Below are 16,727 nucleotides of genomic sequence, written 5' to 3' on the forward strand. Positions count from 1 at the left end.
TACATACCACCACCACCTGACTCGCACCCCACCACTACATACCACCACCACCTGACTCGCACCCCACCACTACATACCACCACCACCTGACTCGCACCCCACCACTACATACCACCACCACCTGACTCGTACCCCACCACTACATACCACCACCACCTGACTCGTACCCCACCACTACATACCCCCACCACTACATACCACCACCACCTGACTCGCACCCCACCACTACATACCACCACCACCTGACTCGCACCCCACCACTACATACCACCACCACCTGACTCGTACCCCACCACTACATACCCCCACCACTACATACCCCACCACCTGACTTGCACCCCACCACTACATACCCCCACCACCTGACTCACACCCCACCACTACATACCACCACCACCTCACTCGCACCCCACCACTACATACCCCCACCACCTGACTCGCACCCCACCACTACATACCCCACCACCTGACTCGCACCCCACCACTACATACCACCACCACCTGACTCGCACCCCACCACTACATACCCCCACCACCTGACTCGCACCCCACCACTACATACCCCCACCACCTGACTCGCACCCCACCACTACATACCCTACACTACACTACATACCACCTGATGCATGATTGCGTGACTGCTGGACCAAGTCTGCTACCTTCATCACAGGTGGTGATTGACTGATGTCTATTTACAGCCTAAACCACTAATACTTGGCACACATATCGTTGAATAGTTACTGGTAATCCAAGTGTAACAGTGAGTGTACATTAGTAATCCCAGTGTAACTGTGAGTGTACTTTAGTAATCCCAGTGTAATAATGAGTGTACGTTAGTAATCCCAGTGTAATAGTGAGTGTACGTTAGTAATCTCAGTGTAATAATAAGTGTATGTTAGTTATCCCAGTGTAATAATGAGTGTATGTTAGTAATCCCAGTGTAATAATGAGTGTACATTAGTAATCCCAGTGTAACAGTAAGTGTACATTAGTAATCCCAGTGTAATAATGAGTGTATGTTAGTAATCCCAGTGTAATAATGAGTGCACGTTAGTAATCCCAGTGTAACAGTGAGTACACGTTAGTAATCCCAGTGTAAAAGTGAGTGTATGTTAGTAATCCCAGTGTAATAATGAGTGCACATTAGTAATCCCAGTGTAATAGTGAGTGTACTATGGTAATCCCAGACCAGACTGCTGGCAGCACATCAGTATTCCAGGGGTCCTGAAAGTGTTGATGTTCCCTGCAGCACCAGAAGAACAGGAATTGCCATTTTTCTGACACCTATGGTCTCATATTCACTGACCTGAGGAGAAGAAAAGAAACTGGGGAATGGGGCTGAGAAAAGCAGGTTTGGGGAACTGACTACTGTGTAGCACTCCCCTTTGTTCAAAATGCAAATAAAGAGATGGTTAAAAGGTTTGGGACAACTCAGCTCTTTATTTTACTTTACTTTTATTGATTTTCAGACAGCACTATACTCTTTAATTAATTTCAATTCATGTTTATTTGTATAGCACTTTTAACAATGAACATTGTCTCAAAGCAGCTTTACACAGATAATGTGCTATCATCAGTCTATCTGGCTAAACATTCGAACAGTTGTAATTGCATTTGTTAATTAACATAACGTAAACTTTTGTGGGGACAAGTGCAAAAAAAAAAGAATAGACCTTAGATAGAGTATTTTCACATTCCATAGTTGACTTGTTTTAGGTCACTGTATTGCTGTTGATGGTGTATTGCATCAAGGATCAGCTCTGAGCCCTTTCCTGTTTGCAGTGGTGATGGACTGGTTAAAGGACGAGGACTATGGACTATGACGTGGACTATGATGTTTGTGTATGCTATTGTGATTTGTGGTGAGAGTAGTGAGCAGGTGGAGAAGAGCCTGGAGAGGTGGAGGTATACGCTGGAGAGAAGGGGAATGAAAGTCAGTATGAGTAAGACAGAGTACATGTGTGTGAATAAGAGGAAGGGCAGTGGAGGGGTGTGGTTGCATGGAGAAGAGGTGGAGAAGATGGAGGAGTTCAGGTACCTGGGGTCAACAGTGTAAAGTAATGGAGAGTGCCTTAGAGAAGTGAAGAAAAGTGTGCAGACAGGGTGGAGTGGGTGTAGAAGAGTGATAGCAGGAGTGATTTGTGATAGAAGAGTATCTGTGAGAGTGAAAGGGAAAGTTTATAGGACTGTGGTGAGACCTGAGATGTTGTATGGTTTAGAGACAGTGGCATTGAGTAAAAGACAGGAGGTGGAGCTGGAGGTAGCAGAGCTGAAGATGTTGAGATGCTGATTGAGAGTGATGACGATGGAGAGGATTAGAAATGAGTTTTTTTAGAGGGACAGCGCATGTAGGACGTTTTGGAGACAAGGTGAGGGAGGTGTAATTGAGATGGTTTGGACGTGCAGAGAAGGGACATGGGGTAAGGCACAGTGCACTTTATACCACACCGCACACGGTCACTTTAAGGACAATCACGTCAACCACCTTAAATTTTTACTGTTTTACTGTTCACTGTCATAAGAATCCTGTATATACACTTTTTCAAATAAATCTTTATATCTTTTATATTTTATATAGTTTATACTTTTTATTTATCTGCCTTCTTTTTTTTCTTGGTTTATTTTTCTCCCCATCCTATTTCCTCATGTCGGACCATCGTAAAAAGCATTTCACTGCATGTCGTACTCTGTATGTATGTGTATGTGACAAATAAAGCAAAAAGAAAAATGAGAGACAGAGAGGCGGAGTCACCTGTCCCCGGGTACACCCCCTAATGACCTTCCACCACATAAACCGCCTTTTCAGGTTCGTATGCAGTCGGTTGGGAGTTGCTGAGCCATGAGCTGAGTTTCACCGGAGGGAAGTAGCAGCAAATTGAGTGCAGTTTGTACATCAAATGTACCTGTTAGTAATTTACTGTCACAGTATATACATACTTCCCGTGGGCTCACCACCTGCAGGAGGGACCGTAAGGGACGGTGCTGTGAGGATTGGGCAGCAGTCGAAGGCGGGGGCCTGCTTAGACTGCTGCCCCCGCGACCCGAATTACGGATAAGCGGGAGAAAATGAATGAATGAATGAGTATATACATATGCTGCAGAGAGCTACACAGGTGTGATAGGGCCTCTATTCAAAGCTAGATTTTCTGTTTGTGTTTGTAAGAATTCCTCTTCTTAGCAGTGAAAAAATGCATTACATAGATCTCTGCACACCACCTGCTTCATTTACAAATTCACACCAAATCACACAGAAGATACAGTATGCTATATACACTGGGGAAGATGTAACAGTGCAAAATCCCTTCCAGCAAAGGACCATCATTTACCCCAATAATGAAAGAGGGTGCACTTCCATGGTAGTGGTGAGTAGAAGAATTTCACTGCTACACCATTAGAGTACCATCTGGAATGTTAGCTCTCCATCTCTTCATTCTTGATCCAGCTGCACACCTTGGCTTTACTGACTGAAGATGTTTCTTTCATATTTATAGAGCTGAAATAGAGGAAATCGCATTTGGTCAAATAAGGAAAATACAATTGCAGTCGATTAAGATAAATGTAAAATGATTAACCAAGTTAACTTACCATTCTGTTCTTCTGAGCATTCAGAGTCAGCCTCAGTCTCTGACCCAATGTGTGCAGCCCAGGATGAAGGAGGTGCAGTCTGTCCAATCATGAACTGGGTCTTCATGGAGGATATCATTCACAATATACTCTGTCCTGCAACTCCTTAATAAATCTTTAAGGAATTTACATGTAAATTTACAGCAGAAATAATCATAATGATTTTAACCTTATATTTGCCACCAGGGTCATGTCCCAGTGATAAAGCATTAAAAGAAGGGAAATTACCTGCTCAGGGGGTCATCCTGCTGCATGATGGAAAAAAGGCTTTTTTTAATCCTAAAATCGACTTTTACGGAGAAGATCAGTGACCGCTTTCGCCTTGGCAACAACAGCTATGATCTATGCCTTTGGTCTGCCTTTCATGCAGTTTCTTCTCAGGTGTTAAGGAAGTGAAGATAGAGAAGATAATGTCTGTTACTGTGTGTGACAAATAACAAGACAATATAATTTAGGAAAGTATTTGACCTGAAAGCTGCAGGTGAAACTGCAGTATTAGCAGAACAGATAGTGAAATCTTTCATGGTTTCATTTCAGCTGGACTACAGGCTGTGTAGAGCGGTGCATTTCATATTAAGGACTCATTAGCATGAAGAAAGGGTTAAAATATCCCCATTCTGAAGTGCGGTCTGAAGTTGAGAATTAGAGTCTCTGCAGTTGCAGTTCTCAAAAATTAAAAGCAAAATTACAATAAAGTTACTGATTATATACACGTAAAAAGATCTATACCTTAATTCAGAATAATGCGGTGATACACTGTATGATGTCAAAGGGGAAGAGAAACAGACCATGGAAATCTGAAAGAAGAGTCTGTCTGGCCAAAGTAAAGTAACTGAGCAGCGTGTGCTTTAACGGAACTCGTTTATTAGCTTTTGATTAATTAATTTTGCATCTACAATCTCTGTATAGTTTTATGTTTTTTTACTGGGCTTTAATAAAATGTCTTTGGAGAATTTGTTCATTACAACTGCCACCTTTCTGTATTACAATTTACGACCCCCATCTCACACATTTTCACACCTGCATGTTATGCGATGATGAATGTGAATGCTGTCATTTAATTCATTTTTATTTCAGAACTCCTCACACACAAACGATTAGGAACACAAAATATTTTTTTAATGACAGTTTCAATTGTAAAACACTGCAGTACAGTGAAGTAAAAAATTGATTCATCTGAATGCAGTGATTGATATTTGATTTTACAGTAAATAATTGAACCTTTAATGCTTTGAATAAATTTTTAACAAATAGTAGTAGGCTGATAGTTTCTTGGTGCTTTGCAGCGCCTCACTACTTTGGTGTGAAGTACTTGACTTTCACATATAATGTTCAGCTATTATGTACTTATTATTTGTACTTTCTTAGTTTTTGTTTGCTTAATTTCTTTAATTTCTTTTATTTTTGCTGAATTTTCTCATTTGTTTCTTTGCACTTTGTTTTTACAACCAGCACATCATGCAGCATAAATTTGTGCTGTTGCCTGGAGTTAAGCTTGATATCCCCTCTGATGAGGAGTCGGGTTAGGATTAGATTAAAACTGTTGAATTTCTCATCATTTACAGAACCTAATATCATTAAAATTGACAAAGAATCTGGAGAAATGTCCGAGCACAAGGGACAAGGATGAAAATTAGTATTGGATGTCTGTGATCTTTGGGCTCTCAGGGGCCTCTGCATTTGAAAACAGTCATGATTATGTATGGGAATCAATGCAGGGGATCATTAACACCTATAGAAATCATTGTCTGTGAACACAAATTACCATGTCATCCACAAAAGCAGGTTAAATCTCTAACTTACAAAGAAGAAGGCATGCGTGAACATTATCCAGAAACACCACCATCCTCTCTGGGCCAAAACTCATTTAAAATGCATTGAGGCAAAGGGAAAAACTGTTCTGTGGTCAGAAGAATCAGGATTTCAAATAATTTTTGGAAACCATAGACACAACGTCCTCTGTACTTAAGAGGAGAGGGACTATTTGGCTTGTTATCAGTGCTCAGGTCAAAAATCTGCATCTCTGGTGGTATGGTGGTGCATTAGTGCCTGTGGAATGGGCAGCTTGTACATTTGGAAAGGCTCCATCAATGCTGAATGCTATGTACAGATTTTAGAGCAACAAATGCTTCCATTCAGAAAATGTCTTTTGCAGGGAAGGGCTTGTAAATTTAAGCAAGGCGATGCTAACTGAATACTGCATCTATTACTATAGCATGACTTTGTAGTTGAAGAGTCTGGGTGCTGAACTGACCTGTCTGCAGTCTAGACCTTTTGCCTTTTAAAAACATTTGGTGCATCATTAAATGAAAACCACAACACAGGAAACCCAAAACTGTTGAGAAGCTAGAATCCTGTGTCAGACAAATATGGAAAAACATTCCTCTTCCAAAATGTATTTACTTTTGTCACTGATGTTTTTCTTGCATTGACTGTCTCACTGTTTTGCCTTTTTTGCCTCTTTATTTAGTAGGTATGTGAAGCTGAGGTTTAGACTGTTGGTTTTCCTACTCTGTTTTCTAATGGACCAGCATCAGAATGTGTTTATGGTGTCACATGTTCTGGCCATCCATATAATATTTTTTGTGTGGACAATAGTTTTCTTATCATAAACACATCTACATTTTTAATTATTGTTAAGTGGTTCCCATAAAAAAGAAAAAAACACCAAATGTATTTTTTTTTCAGAATTATACAGAAACATGTAGACAATTATTATTTCATTTATAGTTTTTTATTTTTTATGCTAGTGAAACATGTGACTGCATGGATAGGGTACATAATGAGGAACACAGAAATACATCTGTGAATAAAAATGAATTTTATAGAGCTTTTTACTGTAGAATTGTTCTACAATCATCAGCTTTACAGCCATCATTAGAGCTTTAAAGTCTAGTGAAGGAAAAGATAAACACAAAATCCTGCAAATTATTCACATATTTTTATTTCTATGAATTCTACTTCATCAGGATTATAATCACTAGTTAACGTTTGAAAGGAAAGCAAAAAGAGTGTTTATTTAATAATTATACTACATTATAATTGATTTATTGATAAATAAAATCAGTTGATAAATATTTGCCCTTATATTTATGCTAAACATCTTAAATAAGGTTGTTCTCTTTACCATCCTTTTATTAATGAACTCAACCAAGCTTCCAAAATAAACATTTACATGATTTGAGATTCAGCTAAAAACTTGCAGTTCTACTTTTACTATGTAAAATAATTTCCTTTCTTCTTGTGAAACAACACTCCATTTGGTTGCTCTCTCCATTTTACTTTGATGTTCTCTGCCAACCCATGATCCTTAAGTTTCTGCTTGATCTGATCAACAGAATAAAATGTTTAGCACTAATTAATTGTTCAAAAGTGTAAATCCTACAAAAGAAATAGAAACGCATTCAGATTACTGCGCAGTGCATGTGACAGAAACTCAAAAAGAAATGTACATTTTGAATGGGATCATGTGGAGGATGAAACCTACCTGTTCCAAAATGGCCACCTTTACTTCAGGATTATTTACATTGTAAAAGGACTGGACCGTCACCTTAATGATTTCCCATTTTTCTGTGATTACTGCATGTAGAAATACAGAGTTTACATACCAATGTTCATACTGCAGTTTTCTGTGATGCAAAAAATAAACTAAAATAGATCTTGTCAGGTCCCTTACGAGGGAAATATCAAGGTCCGTGACGTCGGAGTGACGTTGGGCCGCCTTCCCGTGGGCTCACCACCTGCAGGAGGGACCGTAAGGGACGGTGCTGTGAGGATTGGGCAGCAGTCGAAGGCAGGGGCCTGCTTAGACTGCTGCCCCCGCGACCCGAATTACGGATAAGCGGGAGAAAATGAATGAAAGGATGAATGAAGATCTTGTCAGATTTTCTTCACCATTAATCTCTTAATGATAACAATCTCTCAAAGATTCCTCACAGGTCTGGGTGATGGGGTTGGAGGTCTAGATGGAAGCCCTGGTTTATATAAATGTTTTACGATTGAAGATTAGCAGTTCAATACCTGCAACTTTGCTTCTGTTTGGAAAGATAAACATTTCCTTAGATGGGATTATACACGCTATAAGGTGTTCTCTTTTTTTGTTAAAACAAAGAGTTACAAGCAGCTTCTTTATCATTCACAGTAATTCTCTTATTTTTCACATTTGTAGTTATGATGTCATTGATAGTCTGGTTGAAGACCCTGCTTGCACACTGAGAAGAGTCCAAACTATTACATTACAAAAAGCAAACCTATAAAAATGTACATTTCTCTCTTTTTCTCTTTTTCTCTTTGATATAGACCTGGAGCAATCATTTGCAGAACACCACCCAATGTGCACACGTACCCGTATGCAACCAGGTTATTAATTTTGTATTTTTTTTTTTTTACATCATAAAACCTACGATTTTAGTTTGTAGATTATATTCAATGTACATACATGAAAAACGATCAATTCTAAGGTTAGGGTTAGGGTTGGGAATGTCTAAATCTGAGTTTAAATAAAATTTTAACTCACCTGAATAACAGAAGAAAGGCATTATGTCTGAGCATTGTGCATCCACAGACCAATCCATGTCCAGTCAGAGACCATACCCAGAATTACTGAAAGTTCTGTTGCATCTTTTATGCTAACCAAATCCGTATGATACTGTCTGCAATAATGCTGAGCTTGAAGCCACATTGTACGAGTAGAGTTAAAAATGTATCTCTGATTACCAATTTTAATGTCTGGAAATAAATCACACACATAATCACATGAAAATGAATTATTAACTAAATGTATTGACTCTTAGAAGAGTTGTTGTTTTTGAGAATGTCAAAATAATTTGCTCACACTTAGAACAGTCAATAAGTCAATGTTCATCTGGATTAGTGGTTTCTAATTGTTGTTCCTATTAATTCTGGCATTTATAATTATTTCTACTGACACAGTTAATTTGAATTAAAATATTAAGTCAAGTCAAGTTTATTTCTATTGCGCTTTTCACAACAGACATTGTCTCAAAGCAGCTTTACAGAAATCAACAGTGAAGGTGAAGGTGTGTGTGTATCCCTGATGAGCAGCCGTGGTGACTGTGGCAAGGAAAAACTCCCTTAGATGATATGAGGAAGAAACCTTGAGAGGAACCAGACTCAAAAGGGGAACCCATCCTCATTTGGGTGACATCAAGAGTTTGATTATAAATCTTTCAACAATACAGAACACTGGAGAGTGAGAACTAACATGAGCACTGGAGTATAAGATTATAAGTGATGTTCTTTCTGCAGTCTTATACAGTCTATATGGTCAGTAGCTCCTAGTTTTATAAGCTCAGCATTTGTGATCATCACAGATCCAGCATCAGCTTCTCCATGCCAGAGCCTTTAAACACTCCAGGAGGTCTAGTGTCAAACTCCACACATGTAGCGGGATCCAAATGGCACTGGTACGTCTCTAGACGGTTCGGGATGTTTGCGAGTTCGGCATCTACTTCTTCAAAGGTCCGTAATCATCACGAGGTGGGAGGTAACTGGAGCTGGAGGAACCTCAGGAAGCCTCTAGATGGGGAGAGAAAGAGAAGCAGTGGAGAGGAATTAGCGTAGCTGCTGTTCATGATATTAACAGCACAAGTTGATAATGTGCATGTGATCATATATTCTGGAGCACAAGGTTATGATGTGATGTGTGTGATGTGTGTTATGTGTAGGCTTTGCTAAAAAGATATGTTTTTAATCTACACTTAAACTGGGAGAGTGTATCTGAACCCCGAACACTGTCAGGAAGACTATTCCAGAGTTTAGGAGCTAAATGTAAAAATGTTCTACCACCTTTAGTGGACTTTGTTATTCTAGGAACTACTAGAAGCCCAGAGTTTTGAGATCTCAGGGAGCGTGACGGATTGTAGCGTGTTAAAAGACTGGATAGATACATGGAGATAAACCATTTAGTGTTTTATAAGTGAGTAGCAGTAGTTTGTAGTCTATTCGAAACTTAATAGGAAGCCAATGTAGGGACGATAAGATTGGGGTTATATGATCGTATTTTCTTGACCTTGTAAGAACTCTGGCTGCGGCATTCTGAACTAACTGAAGCTTGTTTATTAATGATGCAGGACATCCACCTAGTAATGCATTACAGTAGTCTATTCTAGAGGTCATAAACGCATGGACGAGCTTCTCTGCATCAGATATAGACAACATATTTCTTAACTTAGAAATATTTCTAAGGTGAAAGAAGGCTGTTAACTGAAAAACTCGAAAAATAGAAGCACACAGAATATTTTAATATTTTGTCAAATAAATTTTATTAAACAATGGCCATTATGACGAAGAAGCTTCATGGAAAACTATATTTAATAAACCAGATGGAAGCCAGGCCAAAAGGAACCCATCCTCAATTCATAATACAGTGAAACCCACTTATCTCGACCTCGGTTAACTCGCCAACCCTATTAAGTCGACGTTTCTGAAGTGGAACCGCCAAATTCTCGCTTTGTCTTAGCATTTTTTAATCAGTTATGTTGATTTTGTTATGTCACTGAACCCTAATATATCGAGCACAAGGGGGGGCAAATTTGCCATTTAACGTCGGTTATCAGGAATCCCCCCTGCCACGCCCCCTTCAGCGGCGGCATTCCCCGAAGCACTCTGCTTCTTCTCCCGTGCGGGCGAGCTCCTCGCAGTCATGCTGATCACACACACCTGACTCTTATTCACTCACTCATCCCATCTCCTATTTAAGCCCCTCACCTCCACACACTCGTGGTCTGTTATTGTTTGTGCTTGATCGTATGTGTTGGTTCATGGCGTTCTGTGTAATCGCTTATACGTATCCCGCTACGTACCCTTCTTCTCGGACTCTGCATTCTCTCTACGGCACCCCGGATTCCCCCTATCCTGCTGTTTTCCATGTTCGTGCTGGGTGCTGCGCTTTCCATAGCGCGGATCCGTGGATTCTCTACACCAACTGTCTCTGCTTTTACAAAACTTGGTGGACGGCGCTCCCGGAGTGCACCACTGGATATTACTGCTTCGCTACAAGTATTGGTGGATGATCTCCTGAGTCTCAATAAACTTTGTTTGCATTTACTTTGGCTTCCGCCTCCTTATCCGCATTACAGTCTTTCTCGATCCGCATGACCAATCAAACAAATCATGGCAACGCTGTTGTGTAAAAAACCTCCAAAAACACATGCTTGTACATTCTCATTTAATAACGCACATCAAGTACATAAAGAAATTTAAAGCACGTTAATATATTGCCGCCATATTGGTTTTCGTTTATCTCGATAATCGGTTATCTCGACGCTTTTTGGCGTCCCCTACGCCGGCGACATAACCGGGTTCCACTGTACATCTATTTACACTTCCCAGTTCTGGATGTAGTTCCTAGGTTAAATACTTTAAATATTATAAGTTCTGTGTCCTGTATCCGATGGGACAGCTACAAATTCAGTGAAATAGGACTACCAATTTAGTGAAATGAAGGCTACCAGTTACTTGCTTTCTGTAAATTTGGTGATGCTCCAAGTGGCAGCAGAGCAATAGCAACACAATTTCACAAAAGTTCAGCTTCACATAATCTCTGTGTGCTGTGTGAATTCCGATATTCATAGCTGAATATTTAGTATTATTCTGATTCACAGCACAGTTTAGATGTTAAAGTAAATGTGAAACATTTCCCCTTAACAGTGGTGGACGAAGTACACAAAGTAAAATTAGAGATACACTAAGTGAATTATTACTCAGGTAAAAGTTAAAGTGTCCCTGTAAACTTTCACTTGAGTAAAAGTACAAAAGTTTTTGCTCTCAAATGTACTTAAATATCCAAAGTACTGATTTATTATAATTATAATGTTCCTATTATAATTTTATCACAAGAATCTTTACTTAATCACCTCAGTTTATGTGAAAAGATTTGAATGTGACAGCACACTGATCTATAAATAAATCGAACAGATTGATTTATAATAAATTATCATGAGCCCAAAACCTTCTTTTCAACGACTTAAAAAACGTGCAAACAATGTCAGGATCTTTCTTATGAATTTTTGTGGACTGTTTTTGTATTTATGATACTAACCCTTGGTTTCTTAATCCACAGTAATCTTCCGTTACTGGATTAGTAAAACGTTCTCACAGCAGTCCACAAATTTGTAGACATTTCTGAGCTCCATTTCATATATAAACATCACCCAAAATACATTTATTACACAATTAAATACACGTCAATTGATCAAACTCTCAGAACCAAGAACCATAAACTCTTTGTGTAATTGTAGCCATAAGATAAATACAACATCTACATCCTTATAAAATATGACTTTAAATGAGTCTTAAAGCAGCACTGGAGATTCTTATTACTGACCTCAGTTCAGGATCTTCTCAGTACAATCACAGAAAACCTTCATAACATCACCTCAATTACAGGGAACCAAATCAATAAGTCCGCACTGCACCACGTTGTCTGAGATCCTCCAGCACTGCTCCACTGGTACCACCATCTCTCCGAATGAGGGGTAAGTATACTTCAAGGCTCTTCTCTGTTCTGGCATTGAGGTGGTGGGATGAACTTCCCCTTAATGTCTAAACACAGAGTCCCTGACTATCTAGGTTTTCCAACCATATCTTTAAGTGACAGGTGAAGACCTTCAACTCCCTGAAACACTTTAACTAACACTTTCCAAGTTTGCTTTGTTTAAAAAAAATTCAACAGTTTTAGTGTGATTTAAGTTTGTAATCCAGTGCACAGTGTAGATTTATTCATTGATTGACACTCAAAGCACTTTTGTACGTTGCACTGGACACGGACGTCTGCTAAATGCCACAATCCAACTAGACAAGTTAATTTGTACTGTAATCGTTTTGTTTCTACACAAGATACATGCTATAAATGCTAATGTTATGCAGCTTAAAGAAGTATTATTGCTGTGTAAAAAGCACAGCAGGACTCCGTGTGTATTCAAGCATACTTGGTAATAAGGCTATTTCTGATTCTGAAACAGCATAACAAGTGATCCGGTTATTACCTTTTTTATTAAATGCATTAGTCTTTATTCTCCTCACATCTCCCCAAACGTAAATAAAATAAAGCGAAAAAAATAAGTACAGTACTGAATTACATTTACTTCATTACTCTCTGCCAATGCCCTTTAATCAGTGGAAGGAAATAAGTAATGTTTCTTAAAAGAATATTGAGACCTACCTGAAATATAAAGAAAGTGAACTTTTGTTGCTGTTTTGTAGCTTCTCTAGAGCTCTGTCTCCTCCAGAGACTTTCTGCAGTATCTGAATTAAATTAAATAAATCTGGTTTTTGATTGTTGATTTTCTTCTTCCACTTTCCCTGCTTTACAAAACAAAGTGTATGGAAAATACACATATTTTTACACCCAAGCTGGCATGTGTGTGTGTGTGTGTGTGTGTGTGTGTGTGTGTGTGTGTGTGTGTGTGTGTGTGTGTGTGCATGCGTGTGCGTGTTCACCATTCCTAGGCCTTCAATAAATTCACAAAGTGACCGTGACAAACTTGTTATAAAAACCTTCTCCTCAGATTTCTCTGCTCTTGTTATCCTACTGCACTCATGCCATGTCAGACTGCTTGTGCATCATAGATCTCTGTGAACTGTAGTCAGATTCACAAGTGACTTTTACTCTAAAACTGCTTATAGACTCCAGTCATCTGTTCATGGCTGTGGTGAGTTTATTCTTATATTTGTTTCTTAAATTTTTACTAATATTTTTTTAGAGCTTTATTTTTTTTTATTATTTGCAGATAATACAACAGACCTTCCGAACGATACATCTGTACATGAAAAAAAAGAAAATGCAGCTTTATGTAATTACTCTTTAATCATCTATCTGGATTCTAAAAGATACATAATGAAGAATTATCTTTAAAATAAACACATGGTTGGAAACTTTGCACTCAACTCTATCTGTCTGTCTGTTATGGTTTATTCAGAGTTTTCTGAAAAGAAGGACAAAGGGACAGATAATTTTGCATGAGGTTTTGCCTGAAAAAAGGCAAATAAGCAGCTCATTTTATCACCAAATGGCAAAAAGGCTATGAAGGTCACAGACAACCTGAGCCAGCCACAGTTTAGATCATTAATGAGCTGCAGTTGTTTACTCGGCATTCTGGTTGTTTGCCAATTCTAGTGACGAGTCATTTAAAAGTAAAGTGACAGTGTTTGCTATGAACATCATCTTCTGATTTATCTACTCTACTCTTGTGTTTTTGTTACCTCTGGTCAGAGGTGGCAAAAGTACACACATCCATTACTTAAGTAGAAGTGCAGATACTCATGTTTTAAAATACTCTAAAAAGTTAATTGATTAAAAATATTTTTTGGTGGAGTTTATTTATTTATTTTATATCTAAGTAAAGAAAGGACATTGTGAATAAATGTATGTTCCTCTTTTATATTTAGAATATTTATTTATGTATTAAAAATTTTTTTTATTAAAAATGGTCAAAACAGAAATGCTTGCTGAATTAATAACGCGTTAATAACATTTAGTTTTATGTATTCCCATGTGGCTGATTATATTTGAAAGTGCCTTGAGAAATGTTCTTTTATTTATCACTTTGACACTTATTAATCTATTGTTGAAGGGCGTGAGCATTTAATTTGAGCTGTTTTAATAAGTGCATTATCTGTGAGCTACAATCAGATTTTTAGGTATGATTTATGCACTTGGTAAATTAGTTAATTTTTTCTGTGGATTAATATTGGGAACCTGCTTATTTATTTTTCATCTTACTCTGACAAATTGAACTTAGAGAGCTGGACATGTGCTTCTTATGTGCTTCTAGTGATCACAACATGTCTATGCTGTGTATGTCCTTGGATAACAGAATGTTTTACAGAATCATTATGATTGCTTCCAATATTTGTATCACTCTATAAGATTTTTCTATTGGAATGTAAAAGACATTCAGAGCACATTTTAAAGAGTATGTTTTTACTTTATTTATTTATTTATTTATTTATTTATTTATTTATTTATTTATTTATTTATTTTTTCTGTTTTAGGCTTTATTCAGAGATGATATTAAGTTGTATTGAGAATTTAATCATGTCTGTGGACACAAAATCAATCCTTTTAACAACAAATAAGGTTAATTAAATGTGCATTAAAAAAAAAAACAACAAAAAACATTTAACTCATTCACTAATCACATGTAAATACTTTGTGGAATTTATTTTTCTGTTGTGGAACTTTTTTTGCAAATGATAACTGAAATACCCTCATTATGAAGTTTGCAGATGACACTACAGTCATCAGCCTAATTAGTGATGGTGATAAATCTGCATTTAAAAGCGAGGTCCAGCAGCTGTCTGTCTGGTGCAGTCAAAACAACCTGGAGCTTAATATGTTCAAATCATTGGAGATGATTGTGGATTTCAGGAGAAACCCCCTGCACACCCCCCACACACACACACTCACTATCATGAACAGCACAGTGGCAACAGTGGAGTCATTCAGGTTCCTGGGCACCACCATCTTCCAGGGCCTAAAGTGGAACAATCACATCGACTTCATTGTTAAAAAGGACCAACAGAGACTGTACTTCCTTCACCAGCTTATGAAGTTCAACCTGCCACAGCAGCTGCTCAAACAGTTCTACTCAGCCATCTTGGAGTCTGTCCTGTGCTCTTCAATAACCGCCTGGTTTGGGCTCAGCTACATAATCAGGCATCAGATGATAACAGAAGAAGGTTTGAACAGCTGAAAGGATTATTGATGCTCCTTTGCCATCACTACAGGAACTGTACACATCCAGAGTGAGCAAAGTGTCCCAGGAAATCACCCTGGATCCCTCACATTCAAACCATATGCTTTCTGAACTTATGCTGTCTGGCCGACGCTACAGAGCACCGAACATTAGGACAGTAGGTACAGGAAAAGATTCTTACCCCAGACAATCGACCTCATGAACACTTAAACGCTCTGCCCATTGTGCAATAAAATAAAACACGTGCAAAATCACTTTTACTGATCTACTAATTTTACTACTTTTTTTTATTTAGCTTTTTTTTTTTCATGTGCAACTGGAAGCTTCGGTTACCAAAACAAATTCCTTGTAAGTGCAAACATACTTGGCAATAAAACTCTTTCTGATTTTGACTATCTAACACAGACAATCTTTCTGAAATGCTCTACAGAAAAATTTACTTTATATATATTTAAGATTTTACTAATCTGGATGACTTCTAACAGAAATGTAATGTAATGAGGTAGCACATCTTAAGTAGGTCTTATGAAAACTAGAACAAAGAAACAAAGTGGTTTACATAAGCTATTTTGCCTTAAGACAAATACCTTGCTGGGTTTTCTCACACTATACAAAAAGGTCACTGGGTCACAGACGCAAAATAGAAAACATAACATATTCGTTTTTATGTTCTTTACATTTATGAGAATTGAATAAAATGAGGGAAAATAAAAAATAGTTGGACGTGAAAACAAAGGCGAAAAAGACTTTTGGACAAATTGTGCTTTCTATGAAAAAAAAAAAAAAAAAAAAAAACGTAAATAACCCCATTATTCTCATTATACACTGAAGAGAACAATGGTAAAAAAAAATCTCTAGTCCTTAATTTTTTTCCTGTTGTCTGGTGTGCATCTCAGATTTCCATACACTCTGTTTTGTAAAGTAGGGAAAGTTGGAGGATGTGGTGTGAATTTAGTCAACAAGTCAAAAACAAGTTAAAAACATATGAGTTGATCAGATACTGCAGAAATTCTCTGGAAGAGAGTCTCTGGAGATCTTGAGAAGTTACAATACAACGCAGAGAGTTCACCTTCTTCACATTTCAGGTACGTTTCAATATTTTTATTTATATATTGACATGCATTTATATAAAACTTTTACATTTGAGATTCAATTCTTTAAACTTATTATTTAATAAAATACTAGAAGATTAAAACACAACAATTTAAATAAAGGAAATTCCTTTACTATTTATAATCACTAATGAATGTATTATCTTTGAGAGTCACTACACAGTAAAATAAAGCAATGTTCCTTGTGGACCAAAATATGATATAAAACTACAACCAAAACTACATAGAACAAAATTAGTACATTTAGTGCAAAGATGCAGACAGTAATCGC

General features: G+C 37.8%; 1 long non-coding RNA gene across 1 annotated transcript; it reads right to left on the minus strand.

Moving 5' to 3' along the window:
* Window positions 1–6,360: 6,360 nt before the first annotated feature.
* LOC310723224 lies at window positions 6,361–8,188 on the minus strand. The gene is made up of 3 exons (XR_014532616.1): window positions 8,141–8,188; window positions 7,112–7,203; window positions 6,361–6,951 (listed from the first exon to the last, which is right to left on the minus strand). It is a non-coding gene; the product is annotated as an uncharacterized lncRNA (long non-coding RNA).
* Window positions 8,189–16,727: the final 8,539 nt, after the last annotated feature.

The sequence above is a fragment of the Silurus aristotelis genome (assembly GCF_946808225.1).
Source record: "Silurus aristotelis genome assembly, chromosome: 3".
Lineage (NCBI taxonomy): Eukaryota > Metazoa > Chordata > Actinopteri > Siluriformes > Siluridae > Silurus > Silurus aristotelis.